This window comes from Onychostoma macrolepis, chromosome 03 (genome assembly GCF_012432095.1).
Source record: "Onychostoma macrolepis isolate SWU-2019 chromosome 03, ASM1243209v1, whole genome shotgun sequence".
Taxonomy (NCBI): domain Eukaryota; kingdom Metazoa; phylum Chordata; class Actinopteri; order Cypriniformes; family Cyprinidae; genus Onychostoma; species Onychostoma macrolepis.
This window is the reverse complement of record NC_081157.1, coordinates 447,516-460,774: the sequence shown is the minus strand read 5'-3', so window position 1 is coordinate 460,774 and position 13,259 is coordinate 447,516. Positions and strand designations below refer to the sequence as shown.

Genomic DNA, 13,259 nt, shown 5'->3' with positions numbered 1-13,259 from the left:
GCCTTTATTTCTTCAAGCTAGGACAACAGCAATTCTCTTTACGTTGGGATTAGTCATTCGGCTATGTCACGATTACAATTAGTCCAAAATGCGACTCCTGTCTTACGTTCATTACACTGGTTGGCGGCGCGCTACAGAGTTGATTTTAAAATTTTACTTTTTGTCTATAAATCATTAAATGGTATGGCTCCATCTTACCTTTCTGTCCTACTGACGGAGCACCATTCAACCAGATCACTCAGGTCATCAAATCAGAGACTCTTGTCAATTCCCATGTCAATGTTGAAATGTAGGGGTGACCGTGCTTTTTCTGTAGCTACCCCCAGACTTTGGAATGATTTGCCCATCTTGAAGCATTTTCTATTGCATATTACCATTTTTATCATGTTGAAGCCCTTTTTTTTTTTATGGTACTCTATTACAATTTTAATTGTTTCTGACTTATTGCTTTTATTCTTGTTTGTGGTTTTAGTTATTGTAAAGCACATTGGTCAATGCGGGTTGTTTTTAATTGTGCTATATGAATAAATTGTAATTTACTGGAGCCTGTTTTTCGTACGTTGCTGATTACATCGGAAATGATTTGAAAGATCTTGATAACTAATCCTGATAACTGACCTCTGGCTAATTTGGTTCTTCAAACGAATGATTCAAATATCTGAATTAAGATGTCTAAGATCACTGCGCGTTCTCGTGTTCCCTGAAAAGGGCAGATGTATCGATACTCGAAACTATGATCAGCAATGCAGCGATTGGCTGGCGGCAAGACAGCAACGTAATGAAATCATATCATTAAAAAAGACACCTGACGAAAAACTTGACAAATTTCTGGACCTTTATAAGGAAACAGCCAAGCGAACAAAACTACATAACTGTTATAATAGATAAATGAAATGTGTACTGTTTTTTTAATTAAATTTTTTTTACATGATTCCCAATTATTTATATTCACGATTTCTAGTATTTGTACAGGCTTTACATTTTTATTTCAATGTAGTAATTAGCAATTCATTTAATTTTATCTTTGAAACTGTAGGAAACTTTTCCCTCGAAGCAGAGACCAGGAGACGTTGGGATATCTTTCATACAGAAGTTACTCTTTATTGAGAACTCGCTGTGCGTCGCTGCAGTCATCCAAGTCTAACTAAAGCAGTGATACATTGTAGTTTATATACATTTATACTACGGGGCCGTTGAATGCTTGAATCTGATTGGCTGCCGAACGTTCTGAGGTGTGCAATTATTTTCAGGGAACCGCACGGCGAACATAGTTCCAGGCAGCTCTTGACCGCATTACATGACCATATCACTTCGCCAAATGATTTCTGTTATTTCAAAGCTCTTACAACAGCAAAATAACCAAAACCCACAATGACACTGGCCAAATAAATACATATAGTAATCAAAAGGATAAAAACGACAGATCATGTCCATGTTTTTGCCACAAAATTACGCTTTATTATGAACGGAAAGCACATACTCTATCTCTCCCGCTCTCTCTCCCTCACAGACCGCACATACATAACAGTTACAGTTTGCACACACACTAACATACATCCCGCTACAGGGCTCGCAAAATCGCTAGCCCGACGTCCCGGGGCTATTGTGTTTTCCAGTCGGGCTACCAAAATGTATCACCGCCTGCCCGACGGGCTCCTTAAATACAGATCTCCCGCGGGTCCTTAACCCCTTAACTGTCACCCACAGTTTTGAACAGAGACATTATAGTGCACTATCCAAACTTAATTTTTTATAATTCATGAATGAAAATATTTTGTAACATGATTTTAATGTACCATTTACATGGTAATGCAATGTCTGATTTTAAAATGGGTTTCAAAGGATGAATTTTGAAATTTTAAGTTTTCTACTGATAAATAATTTCTTATGATTTCTAATTCGTGATAGAGAAAAAGGCAACTAAGAAGACTTTCTGTGACAAAGGTCAGAATTCATGTCATGATGTAGATTTTTTTCAGGTGCACTCTTGTCATAAACAGAGGTGTCAAATCCAGGGTCAGAAAGTAAAAGTCCTGCCATGTGTTTATTCCACCCATGAACTCAGCAGCTGATTTCACCAGAGGAGGAACCAACTCATTCCTTTCAAGTCACAAGCAAGTTTCGAGTCAAATCCCAAGACCTCAACGAGTTGAGGTAATTAAGAGATAATTAAGTGACTAATTAAATGATGATTGTGCATTAGTGATGAACACCTGCTGTTACTGTGAATCACAGAGGATCAGATGTTGATGTTTTATTGGTTAAAATGATACCACCATCATGTAGATCAGTGTTTGCTTTAGTTGGGCTCTTGACCCTTGACTCCTGTGTTAGATCTCTCTGTAGCAATGCATGTGCTGTTGTAAAGCAGAGAGATCAGTGCTGTGCAGTGAGCAACTGTTAGTTGTTTTCATATGATGATGTAATCATCAGGTGCTTACCTGTTTGCATCCAATATACTGTGTGTATATATACATACACATACAACATTTTTCATTTTTTTAATTTATGTTCTGCTTTTGAATAAACAACTCTGTGAAACCACAGTACGCAATGAATTTACTGCTGTAGCAGTTATAGAGAAAGAATTTTAAATCTAATGCATTTAAATATTTAAACTCCAGTCCTACTCAGACACACACAGACATCAAGAACCAGCGTATGAATCTCAACAATGGTGACAATCAACAAAATGCTTCATGCTGCAATGCATGCTGGGTAACACCACAGTATGAATAATTATTGTCACCACTGTTGAGGATCGTATGATAAGTGTTCATGTCTAAAAGCCTGAGCAATATAATTCTTAATTTTTTCCAATATTTAATATTACAATGGCATTTGTTTAATAGTAAATTCCTGCAGTTCTGTAACAGCTGAACGTCAATAAATAAACCAAAGAGAAACACCTTCATGATGTTCATTCAAGTGACATAAAAGCCAAAAGTGTAAGCTCATCTGCTTCCTCAAGCTTTTAACTCAGCAATGTGCAAATGTTTGTTGTGAAGCAATATTGCAATTGCTTAAAAGCAATCCATTCTCAGTTACTAAAAGGGTCAAGAGCCCAACTAAAGCAAACACTGATCTCCATGATGGTGGCATCATTTTAACCAATAAAACATCAACATCTGATCCTCTGTAATTCTCAATAACAGCAGGTGTTCATCACTAATGCACAATCAACATTTAATTAGTCTCTCAATTATCTCTTAATTACCTCAACTCGTTGAGGTCTTGGGATTTGACTCGAAACTTGCTTGTGACTTGAAAGGAATGACTTGGTTCCTCCTCTGGTGAAATCAGCTGCTGAGTTCATGGGTGGAATAAACACATGGCAGGACTTTTACTTTCTGACCCTGGATTTGACACCTCTGGTCATAAATTAATCTATTACTTTTCCTACATAATTTTTTAACAGAAAAAGTGGTAAAATACCTATTTAGGAGTCTTAGACCTTTCCAACGATATATAGTTTGTCATGATTAGATTAGGATTTAATTGTAAAATAGTGAAGTAAAGGTAGGCGTCCCACAGGGTGGACGGTGACAGTTAAGAGGTTAAAAACTCTGAAAGTGAGTTGTATCAAAATTAAGGCCATAAAAAGTTTTAAATATGTTAAATGGTGTAAGAAATGTCTTAATTATAATTTCAAGAGGTCTTACAGTTGGGGACGGAAAGACAAGAGTCGCGCGCTACGGCAGGATTAAACTTCAAAAGGCAACGATGTCATTGAATCAATATGAGCGCTGCACGTTTCAAGTCAAAACGCTGCGTGGATGTCTTTATGTGAATGTATCTGAAGGTAACCGAGTGTCCTCAGAAACGTGTCGTTGGCATTTTAAATTTCATTTTACCTATAATTCCTGATAAAGCAGTGTTTATGAGCGCGGAGCTGCTTTGTGTACAGCGTTTCCGGGGAAACCGCAGTATTTCAGCGCTCCTAAAGCGCCACCTCGTGGCAGAGAATGAATTTGCATTTACAAATAGCCTTTCTTACTGTTTATGGTCAGATCAATGCAAATATCAACTCATGTTTTTACTTGTGCAGCTCTTAAAATGGGTCATAAATTAAATATATTTTTAAAAAATTCTGCAGATACCCTGTAAATAGTGAAATAAAATTCCTTCCTTCATATTTGTTGATATTTGTGTATTGAAAATATTTTTGATTGACATTTAAACTCCTATCTGATTTTCTATATTAAATAAATAAAAGAAAAGAAAAGAAAAGAAAAGAGAGTAATTTTTTAATTCGGGCTAGTTAATTAATTTTCGGGCTACCAAAATCTGAAGAGTACCTGCCCGAAGGGCTACCAGGGATTTTGAAATTTTGCAAGCCCTGCGCTAATGTTGTTAGCGCTACTCTGACGATTTAATCAGTAAACAACTTAAAAACTACATGATTTCTCACAAGCGAGGTAACAACAACGGCGCTGTTCGTGAACAAAAGGAACTAAGTTTCACTATAACTAGAGACATTGCTGCCGAACACTATTGAGAGACGCACAGAGGTAATCTCTCTCTCTCTCTCTCTCATAACTAACTTATTAACTGCATTAGTCTGTTATTAACGGCTCAAGCCTCCGTTACTAGGTTTAAAATGACGTTTTGGAATTAGCAACAGAGGCGCTGGATGAGATGCGGAAGAAATAATCCTACACACAATAGTGATTTAAGTAGAAATACCGGACGAATGCCTTGAAATATATCATCTGATCGATGTCTTAAGGTGTGACAACCGTAGTATAAGCGGAATAATTGACTTCGGTCCATTGAATTATTAGAAAAATAATGCACACCCGAGGTGTAACTGTGTAACTCCGCTTCGCGTCGTGACCGCATCACCACCTCGGGTGTGCAGTATTTTTCTAATAATCCAACGGCCCGTCGTCAATTATTCCTTACTTAGGGGGCAGTGCTTAGGAATGGAAACAAAGCACCTGGTTGACGACCTTAAAGCATGCAAATGAAGTATTCAGGTATAGCAACCTGCTATTTTTGGGGCAGGGGCACCAAGAGCCATTACAAACAAAAGGTGAGAGTCTCCTCATTGGACTTACAATAAGAGAACAGGAACTGGCAGGAACCTCTTGCTACAAACTTTAACAGAATCGTTCATCTGATGTCATCATCTTCACCATAAATGCTAAATACAACGTACCTAACTTTTTCAGTTTATATACTATTACATTGGAACCTAGATTTAACATTTTATAAATTTGTAATCCAAAAAAACAGATTTGTTATGTGACAGCATTAATTAAACTTTCTTAAGCTTGTTCTGTAAGCTTAAGGACCTGTTGCTATGACAGCATCTCCGGGATGAGCTTCGAAGAACCAAACAATTCAAGATCAAGCGAAATTGTCAACAATCAAATCCAGCTAACTGAGTTAGCGACATAAGAGGAACAGGCCCCAGGTTGCATACTGGTCTGTTATTGTAGGGACAATTCCACGCCCCTAAACATGATGCGGCACAAAATTAAACGTGATTGGATGCTTTACCTGTCAGTCATATGGGCTCTTGGGCGGGCTCTGGCCATTCAAAGCGGCCAAGGTTTCCAGACGTTCTGCCATAGTCTAATGGTCTGGCTACGCAAGACTAGTACTCCTCAAACCATCATATTCATCCACACTGAATAGCTGAGCCTCAACTCACCATAACCACCAAAACAATCTTCCACTGTAACTTACAAATTCATGACTTTTCTGTACTACAGCTTTAAATGTTATTTCACAGCTCTTATGATGTTTCCAACTGCAACCACTAACCCCAGTTTCACAGACAAGGCTTAAGCTAGTACTAGACTAAAATGCATGTTTGAGCCGTCTCAACTGAAAATATCTTGCTCTGACATATCTTAAAATATGTCAGGATCATTGTTCTGTCAAGATGCACACCTGAAATGGTTTCTTCCAAGGCATTTTTGTAAAAGTTGCTTAAATATCTTAATTTAACTGAGGACTAGTCCTGGTTTAAGCTAAGCCCCGTTTGTGAAACCGAGCCTTAATCTGGTGAACCACATTAAGTTTTATACCATTATCGAAGAATCAAGAAAAAACACCAACCTACTTGTTCTTCACTATCATCTTGTTTTATTCTGCAGGGTTCATTCATGTTCTCGGCGTTCTTTTATTAAGTCTATCTTTGTCACGTGTATCAGAACAGCCAAAATGAAAAGTAAATCAGTTATCAAATTGATGCGTTCAATAATTCACACACTAAAAACGTGCTGTTTGTGTTTATCTATCTAAAATCACATTCAAGTGCCTTTTCATTCACTGTTCCTTGCTGGTGGAATCATCTTCCCAACCCCATCCGAAACGCTGAATCCCTGACAGTATTCGAGAAACAACTGAAAACTCATCTCTTCCATGAGCACTTAACTTCTTTGTATTAAAAAAATCTCTCCTTTTCTGCTTCCATTTCTGCAATAATCGAATGCGATTATCATGCGCATGTTCTGTGATTAGTAGTAAATCTCCATCACGTGTTTTCAGATGGAGCAGCATTTATTACACAGAGCCGTAGTTCACTGACAAGCTATGCAATATCACGTTCATAATCACAGATGTTTTTTTTTTTAGCTTTATTAATTCAATGCCACAAGAACACGAGACTTGGGTAAAGTTGGTTTTATATTCACACATTCGGACTATTGCATTCAATTGCTTTGTTAATCACACTACATTGCACATTCAGCAGACATTCACAAGTAAGTATGACATTAAAACAATACTTGCCCATTTTGATCGATTGTGAAAAAAAATGTAGTAGGTTGACAATGATATCGCTGATTACAATTTGCAAAAAATAACTTAATTGCACATATAATTAGAAAGTTATTGAACGCGGAAATGTGTGAATGTTGTGAATGTGTGAATATAAAACCAACTTTACCCAAGTGAACACGAGGTACTGCATATTCACATGATCAAGTTAACATTAGCTGCCAGAGAAAAAAAGAGGAGGAAGAAAATTACAGAAGTTTCAATGCTTTCAGAGCATTACGTTTTCAATGATTTTTTTGTTCGTTCCAAGAAATTTACATATAAAGTAATTTATAAAATGTGCAAAATTTGGTTTACCTTGAGCCCACTTCTTCTTATGCATATGGAATTTCCTAACAAAATAAACAAAACGTATAATATGTTGTTCTTTACAACTCAAGTTTTCTGTTTAAAAAGGTACATCAAATAAACAAATTTCTATCGTACACTCCATTTTTCTGTTAATATAGAATTCCAAATCCTTCCGAAATCATCGTGAGTAAATACAATGAAAAAAAAGATGCAAAATAATTAATTTTTCTTTGACCACAAAATTCACAGGTATACAAAATGTTAAATATAAAATATTCCCAAAACATGCTTAGCAGGATAAATTCTATAAAGTATTTTGTAAGACACTTCCTTAATTTTGCTATTGATACAAAACTTATTTGTCAGTTTCCATGCTTTAGATATTACCAAATAAAGACCACCAAAAATATCTTGCTGCAGGTAAGGACACAGAACAAAGAGCATTCCTTACAATTAATCACAGACGATTAATCACCGATAATGAACAGGATATTGCGTAGCTTGTCAGTGAACTACGGCTCTGTGTAGTAAATGATGCTCAAAAAAATAAAAAAAACAGCCTTGTAGAAACAAGGCAAACACTCACAGCCATAAATCACATATACGCAAACCTCAAAATAACACATTGACACATCGATTCAACTGTTATTGAACACATTAACACTTTTAACATTAACAAACTATCTCAGTTTGCTTTCGAGTTTGCAAAAAAAAGAAAAGAAAAACATCAGGAATATGTGAAATATAACTCACCAAGGCAAGAACTCAATATTCAAACAGGTAAGTTAACTCGCTGCTCCTCTTCTCCTCGAGTCTCGTCTTCACTCTTTCAGCTGTTCTGTCATTTATTATTATTTTACAGAGCTTCTGCACAGCTGCTGGTGCTCTTTCTCTCTTCTGCTTCTTCTTCTTTGATGTTTTATGGCGGTTGGCACACCAGCTTAAGGTGCATTACCGCCACCTACTGGACGAGCCGAGGAAACATCACAACAAATCAAAAAAATAAAAATAAATTATGTCCTGTTAATTAAACCCGTGAATAGTGAATAATTAAGTTTTAAACATGTTAATATTTCCATCATTAATGATTTGTCTCATGCACTCTCAACCCTTCTGCAGTTAATCAGTATGTTATTTTGTATGATTTGTCCCGTCTGACCCGTGAATTATCCTCAGTGTCCAGGGATATGTGTCCATGATCTCCGCATCGCTAACATGTATCTTTCACAGTCTACTCTTGTAGCTTCTCAAATATGAGAATATGAAATATGATGAGGATAACTACCCATATGGAAAGGTAATATATTCACATATATGTGAAGCACTGTTAAATATATTTTGAAAATGTGTGTGTGTTAACATAGGCTATTTGTGAAATTATAGTCATGCCTCATATGATTTTTAATCAATGTGTTTTTGCAATGCATTTTGTTTCTACACTACGTTTACCATTTTTAAAGCTATTATTATATTACTGTATATTATGTTATATTATATTATAGATCCTATATTCTCATTCAGTTTATGCCTACTATCCACTTAAACAATATTTGTGTAAACTTTCACGTGTTTGATGGGCGCGAACATTCGAGGCGCATTTAAAGGGCATATTGTAGGTTAGAGACCCCAGTGAGTCGATGTATAGAAAAATAATGTAGGAACTAGATGTTCTTTAAAATATACTTTAAAATACGCTATTAAGGCTTCTGGAGCCGTTTTTGTGAGAGAATGTTACTTCCGCATCTGAAAACCATGTCTGAGTCTGCTCCCAGGGTTTGAGGCTTGCTGTCTGAACCCGTATGTGCTACAGATAACCTATACATGCACTTCAGACAGGAGCACAGACCTCTCCAGGCCAGCAGACACATGTATGTTTAGGGCAGAGATCCATTATTAGTCTGAGCTGAATATTTGTATGTATAAATACATGGTAAATTAAAGATTTGAAAAAAAATCTGTTGTTTTCACACAGGTTGCAGGTGTTGACATGAAACGTCCTTCCCCCCTCGGCTGATCATTTTGAGACTCATGAGAACATACCAGGGTACCGCCTATTTCACCACACATCAAGGAAGAGAACAATGTGAGACTTATGAAAGACAAAAAGAAAAAAGCACCTTATTATAAAATTTCACAATGACATGTCATTTTTCAATACAGTTAGGGTAACAACATTTAAAATCAGGGATTTGATTACCTTCTTAAAAGCATGTTTATTACGCATTTTGGGAGACATGAATGAATAGGGAAAGAAATTATATTTCAATATTCTATGAAATCTTATATATTATTATGAAAATCTTGTCAATTATTACTCCCATTATTACACTTCTTTTTTTCATTACACGTTGCCCCAAAAACACATTAATATGCAAATTAGATTTAGTTTATAGATACATTGTATATAATGAGAATGAGAACCCGTTTATGGCCATTTTACACACATTTTGCAGAAAGAAAAATGGTATATCGAATGAGAATCATCTTTATACAAAGTTTGGTTAAAAAATAAAAATCTTGAAAACTAAAAATGTATTGGTGATTTAAAAAATCTATTGTTTTTGCCTATGCATGTTTATTCATGTCTTTTTGTTTTTTTTTAAGAAATTGAGTCCCGATGCCCTCCACCGAGGACATACAGTAGCATAACTTATGAATTAAATATCTTATTTTTATTTTATTTTTTTAATTACATTATTTTAATGCTCTAAACAATGTAAAGACATGGAAAAAACTATTTTTTTCCTAAAACTGTGTTCTCGGGTCTTAAGAGGTTAAGAAGCAGATTAATGTATCTTGTGTTACCTGTGATTTCTCTTCACTCTCTCTGGACTGCTCAGTTGGCTGGTCAGTTTCTGAACAATCCTCCTCCTCAGTTATAGTAACATCAGTTTCAGTCTCCTGTAAAAAAATAAAATAAATAGAGCCACCGTATACACTATAAATAAGAACAGCTGAGAGACAGTGAACTAAAATAATAAGTTTGTCTTTAAGAACTGAGACTCTCCTGTCATGTGAGCGATCACATGACACGTGGCAGGAAGTAGCCTCTCCATATAAAGGAGCAGTGTGGCCTAAGATGGACACCTCACGCAGGAAGCAGGTCGCTATTTGTATATTGCCTGCGTTGTGAAGGAAGCCTTGGGGACTTACTTACCAAGCAGGACTATTTTGCACTTGCACTTTGGAGTATCACATCTACTGGATTGACAGTTCAATAAACAAGAAGTTAATATTAAGTGACTTACATTGTCTGACTAACACTGTTGCCTGATTTTTCTCTATTTCATCGATAAAAATAGTTTGAATCAAAGTCACAACTGAGCCGCTGCGTATCTCCATTCAAACAGCGGCAAACAAAATCCAGAGCGTGACAACAGGGGTAATCCAGAAACATATGAGCAGTAGACCAGACGAGGTACAAACAGAGTCCGAACGGCGAAACAAGGGTCAATCCAAGAAACACTGGCAGGAATCAGGAAACAAAGCAACACGAAAAGACTAGACTAACTAGAACTGGAGACTAGACTCAAAGCAGCTATCACGAGGTGAGAGATTAACGCAGAACAAAACTAGAGACTAAACAGAAACACGAACGGCTCGGTAAGGCCGCTAACACTAGGAGAGTGCTAAACGCTAGACAATACTCGGCAATCTGAAAGAGGAAGTCCAAGGCTTATAAAGCGTGTCTGAATGGATTCAGCTGTGTGTGTGTAATCAGTGCAATGCATCATGGGAACTGTAGTAAAATCTGTGTGGTGTGAGAGAAGATTACGTCTGGTGGTGAGCAGACAGAAGGCTACGGACTGGATTCGTGACATGAATGAATGATTCAGTGATAAAATCAGTGACCTGCTGGCAGTTTTAGTTTCATTTTAACATTTCTTTCTGTTATTTAAATCATTTAATATTTCTATATTCAAATTGTATATTTAAAATATTAATCTCAACATGAATTTATTGATTTAATTGCACTCATGCCACCTCTGAGGCTCATTAAACGTCTGAAAATACACCTACATGCCACATTTGTGTTCTTCTGTTCCACCTCTGTGCAAATTAATTTTGTTAATACTGATTTCATTTGATTGGTATCTTATTCTTCTTATTCTACTTGTTCTTATTCTATTGTTTTAATTAGAAATTTTAAAAAGTTTATAAATATGCATATATTTTAAATTTGACATAAAAGATGACATACTTTTAATAAAGTTAGAAAATGCCATTACCTTTGTAAAAAATAAAATTCCCCTTTAAGGAGTCAAATATCACCTCGTAATGGTAAGGCTAATTTTTGATCTGATTTTTTGATTAAACATTAGAAAAAAATAATTAGGCTATATCTTAGAAAGCTGAGACATTCTTTCATTCAGAAGGCATAAAAATTAAAGCAACTCAAAATAATGAAACATTAAGTGACATATATTAGTTTAAACAGAGTTCTTAATGTCAGCTTGAAGGAGATCACACTCTCAGAAATAAAGGTACAAAAGCTGTCACTGGGGCGGTACATTTTCAAAAGGTATACTTTTGTTCCTATTAAATTCAAATATGTACACTTTAAGTACTAGACCACAAGACGACTTTTTAAAAAACACTCATATTTTCACTGACCTTTGTCCTGAATACATTCTGATCATTTCCAGTGCTAGGAAACATCCTGAATTAATGGGAAATGTGTAAATTTTACTGATATATCATTTTAGCTCGCTTAGAGGGGAGCAAATGTAAAAAATGTCTCACTTTACCCCACTCTCCCCTAGTTTTACTACAGCTCTTAATGTCAGTTTGGAGGAGAGCATGACAAATTTTGTTAAGCTGTTTTGAAAACCACCATACATTAAAACCTGTAGTGTAGATAAATAAATGCGACCCATGTAAGGGGGGAATTCCTGGCCCTGGTGTTGAACGTTGTCTGGACGACTCAGAAGTCTTTTACCCAGGCCTGCATGTGCAAACTATAGGTCTTCTGAGCCTTTTGGAGTGAAATCTGTTGTTTTCACACAGGTTGCAGGTGTTGACATGAAACATCTTTCCCCCCTCGGCTGATCATTCTGAGACTCATGAGAACATACCTGGGAACGGCCTATTTCACCACACATCAAGGAAGAGAACAATTTGAGACTCACAAAGACAAAAAGAAAAAAGCACCTTATTGTAAAATTTCACAATGACATGTCATTTTTCAATACAGTTAGGATAACAACAGTTTAAAATCAGGGATTTGATTACCTTCTTAGTGCCTGCCTCACCCTAGTCTGTGAACCAGATGAGGGCGTAAGCAAAGGAGAAGGGGCCCTGACTGAAGGGATGGATACTGTTGTGCTGTTCAGACTTGGAGACAGGTCCCTGGCTAAAACGTCTATGAGAGCTCTCGCTGCAGATTCCACCTCCGATGACAATGCCTATCAAAAGCTAATTTTATTATCACTATACAACCGTTCAAAAGTTTTGGATCAGTAAGACTTGTAATGTTTTTTAAAGAAGTCTCTTATGCTCATCAAGGCTGTATTTATTTGATCAAAAATACAGAAAAAACAGTAATCTTGCAAAATGTTATTACAATATAAAATAATGATTTCTATTTTAATATACATTAAAATCTAATTTATCCCTGTGATGCAAAGCTGAATTTTCAGCATCATTACTCAAGTCTGAAGTGTCACATGATCCTTCAGAAATTATTTTAATATGCTGATTTATTATCAGTGCTGGAAACTGTTGTTTTTTGGAACCTGTGGTACTTTTTTTCAGGATACAAACTGTGTAGGCAGGTATTAAAGTTAACATGATAACACTACACTAACTCCGGTTCGAATTGATACGGTTGCACAGTATCCTCAGAGACTCCCGCTGCCATTCTTCAAAATATACCCTCAACTGTTGTCAAGGCAACACTCCACGTGTGTAGTGTCAAAAACGCCCCACAGAACAGAGGGGCGGGGCGAGCAAAGCTCATTAGCATTAAACACACAAAACGGTGTGCTGAAAACAGAGCTGTTTTTGAGCAGGTAAAATGAGTGTTTTCTTACAATACTAATGAGAATTTTTAATTAAAGTATATTACAAACTTTCAATTTAGACCCTAAAGAATCATATTAGCTTGTACAAAAATGGCATTATATGACCCCTTTAAGAACAAACCAGTTTGTGATAATATTACAACACCACATCTA

At 36.2% G+C, this 13,259-nt stretch overlaps 1 protein-coding gene across 13 annotated transcripts in view; it reads right to left on the bottom strand.

Moving 5' to 3' along the window:
• LOC131538147 (endonuclease domain-containing 1 protein-like) overlaps window positions 1–13,259 on the bottom strand; it is a 59,938-nt gene that overhangs the window by 13,347 nt on the left and 33,332 nt on the right. For 9 of the 13 annotated variants that reach the window (XM_058772015.1, XM_058772018.1, XM_058772016.1 and 6 more), the window contains 2 exons: window positions 11,931–12,488; window positions 7,837–9,984 (listed from right to left, as the gene is read on the bottom strand). The gene's annotated coding sequence lies outside the window, so the exon portion shown is untranslated. Of the gene's footprint in view, window positions 1–7,089; window positions 7,125–7,836; window positions 11,494–11,930; window positions 12,489–13,259 lie in introns of those variants that run through there. The other 4 variants (XM_058772025.1, XM_058772014.1, XM_058772021.1 and 1 more) reach the window with 4 other exon arrangements.